Source organism: Arachis stenosperma, chromosome 6 (genome assembly GCF_014773155.1).
Source record: "Arachis stenosperma cultivar V10309 chromosome 6, arast.V10309.gnm1.PFL2, whole genome shotgun sequence".
NCBI lineage: Eukaryota > Viridiplantae > Streptophyta > Magnoliopsida > Fabales > Fabaceae > Arachis > Arachis stenosperma.
This window is the reverse complement of record NC_080382.1, coordinates 125768011-125781272: the sequence shown is the minus strand read 5'-3', so window position 1 is coordinate 125781272 and position 13262 is coordinate 125768011.

Sequence of the window (13262 nt, the reverse complement as noted above, 5' to 3'; positions counted from 1 at the left end):
TTGTGTGTGTGGAGGATAATCGGCCAAGGTATGGTTTCAGTTTTCTTTATGTAATGTGTAATATTCTGTGAAAATTAGGCTAGTGGCCCTTAAGATAGGTTTGAATAATGTGATTGTATGATTAATTGTATATAAATGTTATGCTTGATAATGGTTTGGATGGAAGTATAATGAGTTTGAATGTGATGACATATGTGTTGGTAGATGATGATTATTGATGTGTATGATAACTTTGATGAGTTATGATGGTGGGTGTTGAGGTTTGGAGATGGATGTTGATGATGATTTTTTATTGTTGGTTATTGTGATTCATGTTGAAAATAAATGAGTGAGGAGGTTTGCATTGAATGGATTGATTGATGATAATATGACTAATTGGATGAAAGATTTGATATATGTAGCATTGATGATTGTTGGAAATATTGAATGGTGGTATTGAGGATTTTGGATGTGAATTTAGGTTGAAATTAGAGTAGGATGAGGTGAGTATTAAGTGGTTTAGATGATTGAATGATTGATATGGTCGAGGAATGCTTGGTTTGGATTCTTGAGTGATTTTGGTATGGTTGGGTTGTGAATAGTTTGGTTTTGAATTGAGGAATTCGGTAAATTTGAGGTTTAAAGGTTTTTGGTAAAAATGAATTTTTGACCATCTTTGGAAAATTATATCTTGAGTCTCAATTTTTGAAATTAATTGGATTTTGTATCAAATTAAAGATAATTCAAAGAGCTTTAAAACGGTATAGATTTCATGAAAATCAGAATTTTGTAGAAAAAGATATGATCGTTGAAAGTTGGTGTCAAAATCTGAATTCTATGATGTTGCAGAAAATTGCAGGTTCTCGTTTGTGTGCCCACGCACAGACCTGTGCCTATACACTGAGCAAAATGAGTGTTAGGACTCGTGTGTACGCACAAGGGGTGTGCGTACGCTCACCCTGTAAAAGTTGCAAGTTGTGCGTACACACAACATCATGCGTACACACAAGCTGGGAAGAGCCTTTTGTTGAGTGCGTCCACACGTATTCATGTGTACACACAAGATGGAAAATTTTACCTTGTTTGCATACGCACACCTCTATGCATACGCACAAGTTGAGAAAACTCTTCTGGTGCGTGCGTACGCACAAGTTCTGTTTTTCATCTAAAATCCTATTTTTAATTGTTTATTGATGAGTCCATATTTGACGATATATTTTAGCTTGATTTGGATGGATTTCATCACATAAACTCACACTTAAGCACCATAATAGCATACTTTTGTGTTTGATTCCTAAATTGGACCTAAATGTGAAAATATGCAAGTTTGTGCTTGAAATGACCAATTTAATTCCACTTCTATGTCATTCGATGCCGTGATATGGTTTGTGAGTGATTTCAGGCCTTGAAGGCAAGAATGGATAGCCAAAAGTGGAAGAAAGCATGTGCAAGGGAGAAAGCATGAAGAAAACAAAGAAGGAGAGCTCAGCCATGCGTGCGTGCGCACAAGGATGCGTGCGTATGCACAGGAGGAATCAGCATGTGTGCGTGTGCACAATAACCCGTGCGTACGCACAAGAACCCAAGCAGAGCGAATCCAAAGCATCACGAAGTGTGCGTGCGCACAACCATCTGTGCGTACGCACAAGTGTAAATTTGGCAAAGTGTGCGGACACACACGTCTGTGCGTCCGCACAGGTCCCAGTGCGTGCCTTCATTAAAATGCACGTGCACTCGCAATTTGGGGCTCCTTTTGGCCCATTTCTGCAGGCTTGAGGCTGGTTCAAGAGGCTATATTAAGGGAGCAACAACACATTAGCTTGGGGAGAACCATCTTAGAATAGAAAAAACATAGTAGGAGTAGGAGTAGTGTAGTTTTAGGAATTCTCTCTTAGGGTTTAGTTAGGGTTTGTAGCATTTTATACTTCAAGTCTTGCTTTTACATTTTGCAATTTACATTGTAAGTATTTCTTTAATTGTCTCTTTCAATTACATTACTTGTTCTACACTTTCTTATATTTCCATTTCTCTTGTCAATATTTACTTTGCTTTGCAATTTTGGATTTCTAGTTGTTTAATTTGATGTTTGATGGCTTTTATATGTTTGTTGAGTTGCTTTTATTGCTTTTGATCATTTATGGTTCATAGCTTTCGTTAATTTACCAATTTTGCCATATTTTATGATTATGCCCATTAGGTGTTTGATGAAATGCCAATCTTAGTTTTGGAGTAATTTCCACCCTTTGGCTTGGGGAAAATGAGTTCATGGATTACTATAGCCATAATGTCCAATATTTAGTGATAATTCTTAGGGAGTTAGTTGATTTTTGTTTCCATTAAAGCTAGTCTTTTATCAACTAGTTTGGTAAGTTAGTTAGAACTTATGGATTAAGGTCAATTATGCTTGCTTGACTTACTCCTCGATGTTAGGGGTTAACTAAGCGAGATTAACTCATGATAATTATCATAGTTGTGGTTATGGCAAGGAAGGGACTCCATAACTCATCCCAAGTCAAGGTTTCATTTATGTTTTGAACCACTTTTCCATCACTTTATAGCATTACTTGTTCATATTGGATACATAGTTCTTTTATTCCTTTTTTGCTTTGTTAATTGCAATTTTGTTTAGTTCTTTTATCTCTTTATTGTTTGCCTTCAATCATTGAAAACCCTTTCACTTCCTCATAACCAGATTTGGCCCCAATGCAAGTCATTTTTTCCTTTCATCTATCTCCTTTGAATGTGTTTAGAATGAGGACATGCTAGTGTTTAAGTGTGGGGAAATTGATAAATCCATAACTGATGATGATTTTTGGCTAGAATTGAATGGATTTCATCACATAAACTTGCACTTATTCCCTTGAATAGCATGCTTTTGATCTTTCCTCCGAAATTGTGCTTGATTGTGAAAAATGCTCTTTTATGCTTTATTTGATCTATTTTTATTCCATTTGCCTTCCATTTGATGTCTTGATGTTGTTTGTGAGTGATTTCAGGTGTATAAGGTAGGAATGTATTGGAGAAAATGAAAAGAGAGCATGCAAAGTGGAGGAAACATGAAGAATCAAAGGAGATGAGTTCTGAGACGTGTGCGTGCACACAACCTCCTGTGCGTCCGCACAAGAACCCAATCAGAACGCGTCGTGCGTCCAGCCAAGCATCGCCTAGTGTGCGTGCGCACAGCCTCTCGTGCGTGCGCACAGGAAGGAAGATTCGCAAAGTGTGCGGACGCACATGCCTGTGCGTCCGCACAGGTGTTCGCACATGACTTCATTAAAAAGGCATGTGACTCGCGATTTAAGGGTTTTGGAGGCCCATTTCTGAAGTCTTTTAGCTCATATTGGATTAAGAATGAAGGGAATAGCATAGGATATCATTAGGGTAGTTTTAGGAGTAGTGGTAGGAAGTTTTAGTTTAGTTTTTCTCTAAGTTTTCTTCAACCTCTACTAGGGTTTTCATTAGGGTTTTACATTCAAGTGCCATTTTCCATTTTTGATCTTGGATTTTGCTAAGTCTCATTGTAAGTATTATCTTGTTATTACTCGTTCTAGTTACTTTGTTCTTACATTTTCTTCTAATGCAAGTTATAGTTCAATTTTACTTCTCTCTTGCAATTTAAATTTCTTGTTGATTAATTTGATGTTTGATGTTCATTTCATGCTTTCTTATGTCATTCTTGTTGATTGAGATCAATTGTTGCTTTTAATTTCAAGTCTTTTCTCATTTTCATCATGTTTAAGCTTTTTGCCCACTAAGTGTTTGACAAAATGTCAAACATGGTTTTAGGCTAAGTTTTTACCTCTTGACTTGGGTAAAGTGAGCAATTGGGTTCCTAGAGTTGGGATGTCCAACATTTAGTGTCAATTCGTGGATCGTTAATTCCTCTTGTTCCCACTAACGCTAAGTTGTTGCTAAGGCAATTAGCAAGCAATTTAGGATTTGTGGGTTAAGGACACTTGTGCTCATTTAACTTATCTTCCGATGTGAGGGTTGATCAAATGAGACTAATCCATTATAATTGTCATAGTTGTGGTTCCAACAAGGAAAGGATCCCTAGCTCACTCCAAGCCAAGACCCCTTTTTATGCTTTCAATCTTTCATATTTTGTTATGTTAATCTCTTTCATACTTTTCTTGTTTATATTACACACTCGGTTCTTTAATTGCTTTATTAGTTCAATCGTTACAATTTTGCATGTTATTTTATTGCTTTATATGTTCATCTCTTCATTGAAAACCCCTTGATCACTACAACCAAAATTTGCACACTCATTGCCGTTGAGTGATTCCTAGGGAGAACGACCTGGGAATTAAACACTCTCGGTTTATATTAGGTTTGAATTGTGATAACATTTGATTGATGGTCAATTTGTTGGGTTAGGACTATACTTACAACGCCAATTCCATTTTGATAATCAAATTCCTAACCTATGCAATTTGGGGCATCGTCAATCCTATCCCTGTTGTCCCGGTCTCGGTCCATCCTCCGACCCCTCTCGTTCGAGGTAAAGATGCCGAGACTGGAAAATACCTCAATCCACTTATTGGCGCCACTTCATATTTTCTTTGTACTTTTACTTTTGTGATGTTTATAATGGCCCGACTTATGGGTCTTTGGACAATTTATTTTTTGTAATGGCTGGTAGTTTTCGAACACTTTACTCTATATCCGTTGTAGTTTTAGCAACTTTTTATCTTCAATAATTTTAGAATTTTTAAAGAACCTTTTTGCTCCTTAGATAATGAAGCTAGGTCTTTTTAGAAGTGGAATTTAACTTTTATATGGTTGCTTAGTTTGGTGTTATACCTTAGTAGCTTTTTGATGTTGTTCCTTAGTAGTGAGTTCATTTTATATGGGTTTCCTTTTCCAAGTTCTGACTTTATATAGTCAGACTTTGCTAAGTTACTTCTACACTTCATTTTTATTCCGCTCTACAATTGAAGTCGATTTTCACGAGTTGTTTATATAACTTCTTATATTAATTTGTACCTCGTCACTTCATCTAGCCGACCATTTTTAGGTCGAACAACGATTTTTGCGGTTTGTCGAGCTTAAATTAATGCGTTTTTAATAGGAAACTTTTGAAAAATAGGAATTTTATTGATAAATGATAAATTCCTTTACATAAGCCTACTTACTAAGGGCGAGTACCTTTAGCCATTGCTTTGGTGCCTTGTTAAAACCTCCTTTAGAAAAAACCCTTTTTTAGGAAAAAATCTTAAGGTTGGAAAAAAGAGTACACCAGGGAATGAGGCTTACTTCTTAACTGTAGTACTTCTTTAGGTTAGAAGTGTGACAAGACCTCAAGAGCTCTCGTCCTTGCAGGTCACACACTTTGTAGTAACATTTTCCTAAGACTTCAACAACCTTGTAGGGACCTTTTCAAGTTGCTGCTAGCTTCCCTTTGCCCGGCTTTTGAACTATGATGTCATTTCAAATTATTATGAGGTCGTTTGTGGTGAAACTTCTTTTGATCATCTTCTAATTATACCTTAGGGTCATCCTTTGTTTTAGTGCTTCCTCTCTAATCCGAACTCGTTCTTTGACTTCAGGGAGGAGGTCGAGTTCTTTCCTTTGTGTGCGGGTATTGGCTCCTTCATAGTAGAATATAACCCTAGGTGATTCTTTAGCAATTTCTATAGGGATCATGGCTTCCATTCCATAGGCAAGTCAGAAAGGTGACTTTCCTGCTATAGAATAAGGGGTTGTCTGATATGTCCACAGGACTTGAGAGAACTCGTCTGCCCATGCCCCTTTTGCTTCTTGCAATTGGCACTTCAACCCACCCAGTATGATTTAGTGGCTACCTCAGCTTGTCTATTGGCCTAGGAATGTTCCATTGATGTGAATTGGTACTTTATTTTTTAAGTCGGTCACCAAATTTCTGAAGGTTGAGTCGGTCAAATGAGTTCCATTATCCATGGTGATGGAGTGAAAAACTCCAAACCTCGTGATAATATTCTTATAGAGAAACTTTTGACTTCTTTGGGCAGTGATAGTTGCTAGTGGTTTGGCCTCAATCCATTTAGTAAAGTAGTCAATCCTTATTATAAGGTATTTAACTTGTCCTGAAGCTTGGGAAAATGGTCCCAGGTGTAAAACTCGAGAGATTAGTAAATAATTAGCAAATAAATTAGTTATTAATCAAGAAAATTAAAGAATATAATTTTATAGTTTAATGAGGTAGAGTAAATTAAAATATGAATTTAGACACTAATTTTAAAGAATTTAGCCCAAGATTGGACCGAACGGGCCGAACCAGACAAACTGGGCCCAAAGGTCCAATCCAATTTCACCCTCACTTAAAGGGCAACAACCCTTCTTCCTTCCTTTATTATGTTTAATGTTGGAAACTTCAAAAAGGGGAAGAAACCCCATTAGCAAACCCTTGGTTGATTTTTAATCAAACATAACTTTTCGCTCCGAGCTCCAATCGTCGTACTATTTGCGGCCACGCGATTGCAGCGACGAGCTCTAAAAAGTCCAGTCATTGATTAGGTAAGGAAACCACTTTTGTGTTCCAGTTCTTTCCTCCCCAAATTTTGAATTCAATGTGTAATCATGTTGGATTTTACTTGAATTCGGTGTTTAGGTTCGAATTAACTCACGGATATTGTCCGGTTTAGCTCATTAGAGCTATAGGTCAGGTAAGCACCCTTAATTCCTTTGTGAAATATTGAATTAGTGAACTCTATGTTGATTATAGTGAATATTATGATGTTAGATTGAAATTGGTTATGGATTGGAGACAATTTGAGGAGTTGGAAGCTAGAGATTAAACATTGGAGGCTGGGTTGCCTGAGGTGTTCCGAGATTAACGAAAAATTGGCCAAGGTATGATTTTGGTTTCTCGTATATAACATGTACGGTATCGTGAAAACTTTGGCTAGATGACCATATGATAAGTTTGGATTGAATGTTTAGTTGTTGAGGTGATTAGGGAACTAATATGTAGATGTGTACAACGAATTTGGGGATTGATATATGTGTGTAAATGTTGAAGATTGATTATGAGTTATGTTGTGTTGGTTGAATGTGAAATGTTGTTGTGTTGGTTAATGATATGAATGAATAATGGTAAGATAATTAATGTTTGAATATGAGGTGGTGTTGATTATGAATGTGGAGTGATGAGGTATGATTTGGTGTGTCTTGATGTTGTTTATAAGTTTGGAATGAGTTATGATTTTTGGTAAAATAGAGGTTTGAGGATCTTTGTAAAAAATTGATTTTTGGCATAACTTCGGCGAGCCGTAACTTGGATTTCGAATCTCCAAATTATTTCAAACTTATTTCATATAGAAATTGGGTCTGTGAAGTTTACGCCATTCGAAGAACAGATAAAAAATGTTTTAAAATAAGAAAGTTATGCGCGTCGAAAGTTCGGTATGTAAGATTGAAATTCTGCAGACTTAACCATTTTTGACTATTATGCAATGCATGCATACGCAAACCCCTCCATATGCGGACAGGCGTTTCTATTTGGCATGCATGCGTACGCGAACGAGGTGATGCGTACGCGTGATGGACAAATTGCACAACCACGCATACGCGTAGTCCACGCGTACATGTAACCCCTGAAATAAGCAAACTGAGTTTTGTGTTTTAAAACATAAATTTGAACCTCGAAACCTCTATTTTTACTCTTTCAGCCCCTAAGGATTAGTTTTAAGTGTAGTGATGAGATTAAGTTATGAAAAGGAGGTTACTTGGAAGTGAAGAAAGGTTTGGAAGGATACATTAGGGTTGGAAAAGTGTAGAATGGGTGATGATGTATGACTAATGAATTGAGAATGGTAAGGTTTGACTTATGATATGATTGAGTATGGCCGAAATAGTAGAGATGGCAAGGTCCAGGTGCGAACCCGCTTGCGTGTTAACTTGAAAATATGTTCGGATGGCAAGTTGATAACGGAGGATTCCCTCTCTTGTCGTGATGGGGATGTGGGGAAGGTAGAAAGGCACTCTCCTTTGTATTATTTCCCCGACATTCTTCTCTGGTTGCAAGGTGGAAAGGCACACTTCTTCGATGTAAAAAGGCACTCTCCTTCGTATATCTTTCAGGAGAAGATGGAAAGGCACGCTCCTTCTTTGTGAAAAGGCACTCTCCTTCATTTATGATCCTCCTGGAGATGCGCAACCTAGAGACAAATGTCTGGGTTAGCTACCAGATGTATCGGGTTCTGGCGATTTAACCGACACGTGAGTTCACGGCCAGTAGGACAGGCATACATCATGTTGCATTTGTCTACTTTGTTTGGGTGTGCATAATTGTTTTGGTTTGCCTATCTGATAAATTCTGTTTAACTGGCAACTGTGGTACTTGCTGTAATTGTTCTTTAAATATGTTTGCCTTATATTTACTTGTGTTTATGATTGTCTTTCATTTTGAGTACTTTGGTGGTGGACTGATAATAATGATTATTTGTTTTGAAATGGGCCGGAAGCCGGGTGAATTTCTTTGGGCCAGAGGCCGAGTTGGTTTGATTTGGGCCATAGGATGTGACTGGATGGACCAGTGGTGAGGGTTGGTTAACAATGATTTATTAGTAAGCGGTAAAATGTACAGAATGTTAGGTTAGGTGTAAGTGAAAGAAAGGGTTAGAGTTAAATGAGACAGAAAGTAAACTGTAGGGTTAGAGTTATATTGTGACTTGGATACCTTAGAGAGTTTTACCAAATTTATGGTTCAGTTTATTCCTTTAGGTTTTATAATCTGAGTGTTGGCATTCTAGGATTGCCTCTGACTTTTTCGAGACCTTATTTAGTATATATGTGGGCACCTTAACCATATTGAGAACCCCTGGTTCTCATCCCATACGATATTGTTGTTTTTCAAATGCAGGTCGAGAGGCATCTCGATAAGCGTCTGGAGTTCATTCTGCAAGCAAAGTGTTATATCTTTAGACTCCGTATTTTGAGCTTATATGTTTATTATTCTATATTCAGATTCTTCTCTGTATATTTAACTTTATTTTGTCCCTCTTAGAGATCGATGTGGAGAAACAGGTTGTTTTATCTGTTTTGGGCTATTTTGGGTTATGAATATTTATGTAATTATTCTCCGGCCAACCTTGGCTTTGCAGGTTGAGCCTGGAGCTTGAATATTTTGTATCTTTTGGCACTTCCTTTTTCTATATATATATATATATATATATCTTTTGTTTCTTCATACACAAGTTTTCCGTTTATGTGAGCGTTGCGCCCTTTGTTTTAAACTTTCCTTCAAAGGCTCTTAAATAAAATTTTCTTTCAACTATATTATATATATAAATTTATTTTTAGAGGTTGTAATACCTCGCCACCTTAGTTTTATGACTTAAGCATAAGACTCTGTGTGATAGGATGTTACACCAGGAAGTCGAGACCCCATTTTGCAAATGATCATGGTGAGGTAACAATAATAAGCTCTTTAGGAGGCGCAAGATAGAAGTTGACATGCTTCTGGAAAGGCAGACACTTCTTAACAAACTCGGCCGCTTCCTTTTGTAAGGTCGACCAAAAGAAGTCGGCCCGTATGACTTTCTTAGCTAGTGATCGGGCTCCTAGATAATTTTCACATATGTCGTTGTGTACTTCTTCTAGGACCTCCTTTGTGTTGGAGGTCGGAACACACTTCAAGAGAGGTGTAGACATCCCTCTTTTATATAGGACATTATGGACCAACATGTAATCCCGTGCCTCCCTTATGAGCCTTTGGGCATCCTTTCCATTCTCGGAGAGGACATCAAATTTACGATAGTTGACTATAGGGGTCATCCATCCTAAGCTTTGGTTGGATATTGCCATTACTTCCAAATTGTCGTCTCCTTTTAATATTGATGGTGTACGTATAGTTTCCTGGATTAGGCTTTTGTTATTGCCTCCTGGCTTGGTGCTGGCTAATTTAGAGAGGGCATCAGCTCGGTGTTTGATTCTCGAGTTATATACCAAACCTCTCTTTCTGATAATTGTGCTAACTGTTCTTGTAATTCGTATAAGTACTTCTTCATGGTGGGTCTTTGGCTTGGAAGGTACTATTAATCTGTGAAGTTATCACTTGTGAGTCACTGAATACTACCAGCTTCTCTGCCCCTACTTCTTTAGCCAGCTTCAAGCCAGCAAGTAATGCTTCATATTCTGCTTGGTTATTAGAAGCAGGAAACTTGAACCTTAACGAAAGTTCTATCAGAGTTTCTTGTTCACTTTCCAGGATAACTCCTACCCCACTTTCGACTTTATTGGATGACCCGTCTACATACAGGCTCTATGTAGTTGGGCTTACTGACTTTCAGTACATTCAGCAAAAAAATCGACGAGATATTGGGACTTGATTGCTGTCTGGACTTCATATTTTAGGTCAAACTCAAACAGCTCCACAGCCCATTGTAGCATCCATCCTGCTTATTAACAAACAGTTTATCAACCCTCACTAAGGTAATTCGCCACCGAGGTTTTATCTTCTTCCCATGGAAGCAAATTCACAACAACTATCAATTTCTCTCTATCAACAACCTCAACCAAGTACCCTATTATGCACTCATTTTTCAGACTTATATCCTCTGGACTTAAAATATGTTGTGGTTGAGAACACCAAAATAGAAGAAACTTCTCACCTAAATGCTCGTCCAAATAGAATAGAAAATTCTCATCCACCGACTTCACTTTCAGAAACATCTCCTTGAAATCTTTGAAAGATGACTTATAGAATTTAAATACTTAAAAACCAGGAGCACTATTTATATTCACCCAAACTCCCTTCCAAAACCCCTTTAGCTTGAAATAAAGAGAAAAACAACTTAAGAGAAGTTTTTATTTCCAGAAACTCCATCAAAATTTCAAGACATCTTAGAAAAATCCAACCATTCAGATGCAGTTGAGACGGGACACAATTTAGTTGTTTCAAAACACCACACTCGAAAATAGTAAAAAGCAGTTTCACACGAAGTTCTTCAAGAATACAGCTATTCATGTAAACAAATTCAAAATCTATTTTTCTATGAAAGACACGATCAACACTGGTGCATGGCAACAACTCAACCCTCACTCCAGAACCTTTCCTAAATATCTTCGATGCATCAATCTCACCCACACTATGCTCATCCACAAACAATGAACCTCGAATCCTCACATCCTCGGTCACCCACTTGTAAGAACCATCATCTTCATCTTTATATTTTTCCTTCTTTTTCTTATCACCCATGGACTTTTTAGAAAAGCAAAATAGACAAGAACAAGAAATGGCAAATAGAAAATTAACCTCTTTTACTCATGGTTTTTATCACTTCCCATACCTTTCAAATAAAACCACGTTGCCTTTAGAATTTCTTCAGGATTTAAAAAACAAACACTATATTTAATGTAACTCCTTCAGTTCCATAAAACTCCCAATCATTACTTCTATTGCCAATTAACAGTTCAAATTGCATTGATAAAAGCAACAGAATAATTAATGAAAAGACAACTACACTTTTTCATACAGTACACATCAATCATCCTTATTTTTCAGATTGTTTTATTTTATTTTAATAAGAGTTAAGTACGATTTTGGTCTCTAAGGTATAGGCCAAAAAATTTTTTCATCTTTAACTTTTTTTGCATACAAAATCGTCCCTAAAGTTTAACTTTGTTTTAAAATTGTCCTTACCTTACGGACCAAAATCGTACAGAGGTAGTGGCAAAAACAGAGACAAAGGTGGATCATGGACAACTTCTTTTTCTTCTTTTCTTCCCCTTTTAGGAATGATTTTGTATGCAAAAAAAGGTTGGGGATGAAAAATTTTTTGGCCTATACCTTAGGGACTAAAATTGTACTTAACCCTTTTAATAAAGTCAGTTGATCTGGGGGCTCCATATCTATAACTCACACCGACGAGTTATAACTCAAAAAGCTCAACCTACTTTATCAAAATATCACCAGGCCAAACTTGGGGGCTATGATGTGGCCATTATAACTCGGTTACATGTTATAACTCGTCTATATACATTATAGATCGGTCACCAATAACAGATATCAAGGCAGATATCAAAACGCTCAAATGCACTGTTACTCTCCGTTTAATTGCAAAATTATTCGGAGACTCAACCATTATCTTCCATTTCAGATATAAAAGAAAGGGTAAGAATGTTCAAATTATTGCAATTTGCAAAGCCTATTATTCATTTATTGACTTGAGCGTCGGAGTGTCTTTTGTAGGTACCCACTTCCTTGTTCTCTCATTGTCGACGTATAACTTATCCCAACGAGAAGCAAGCTATACAGCGGCTAACTTCTGCAAGAACAGTTAGATTATTTAGATGATTGATTATTGTTAGAAAAATGCATAAAAACACAATATATATACACACATATAGTTATAAAAACCGAATCGGATCGGCCAATTCGACCGAAAAATCGGTGAACTGGACCATGAATTGGTTTAGTTCGTTCTTTGGACCATTTAAGGATGGAAACTAACATGAACTGGAGAAAACCGATTAAATTTGATAAAAATTGGTTCGGTAACAGTGGACTCTATAGTGCTCCGTAACACCGCATCTCCACTAGTGATCTAGTGCATCCTATGGTCCTCCAGCGTGCCAGAGGCAGAGTTTGAACAAAGAACCTCTTGAGTGCAATCCACCTTCAATGCCACTCTGTCAACATACTTCTCATTGTTATATGTGACAAACATTAATTATATAGTAAATCTTTGAATTAAATAATTATATAAATATCTAATTTAATTTTAATTTTGTATTCTCTATTTTTTGAATTAATGATATTTTTAATTATGTATCATTATTAATAGAAATATAAACTTTACTAAAAGTTTATTAATCTTTATCTATTTTAATGTTAGTATTGTGATTAAAATTATCTGTTTTGGTATTCTTATTGTGTCAAATTAAAATACTATTGTAGTAATACTAACTACTATTGTAGTAATACTAACTAATTTTATATTTATATTTGTATTAGTTGTCTTTAAAATTTGAGACTTAGTTGTTCTTAAAATATTGGTGAAGATGTATATTTTAAAATTTTTTACTATTTTATATATATATATATATATATATATATATATATATATATATACTTACAGCTAATTTTTCGTATTTTTATCTTAATTGTTGCAATTTTTTCTTATTTTAGATGTAGCTGATTCATATTTGTTAGCAAAAACTTGTAGTATGGTGCATGTACACCTCATTTGAGCTGATGAATGCAATAGGAGCTGAACACAAGTCGTGAGGCTAGAGAGTAGAGAGCAGTGGCATAGCCCACTAGAATAAGACACTTCTTACTATTTTAGTAATAGTTG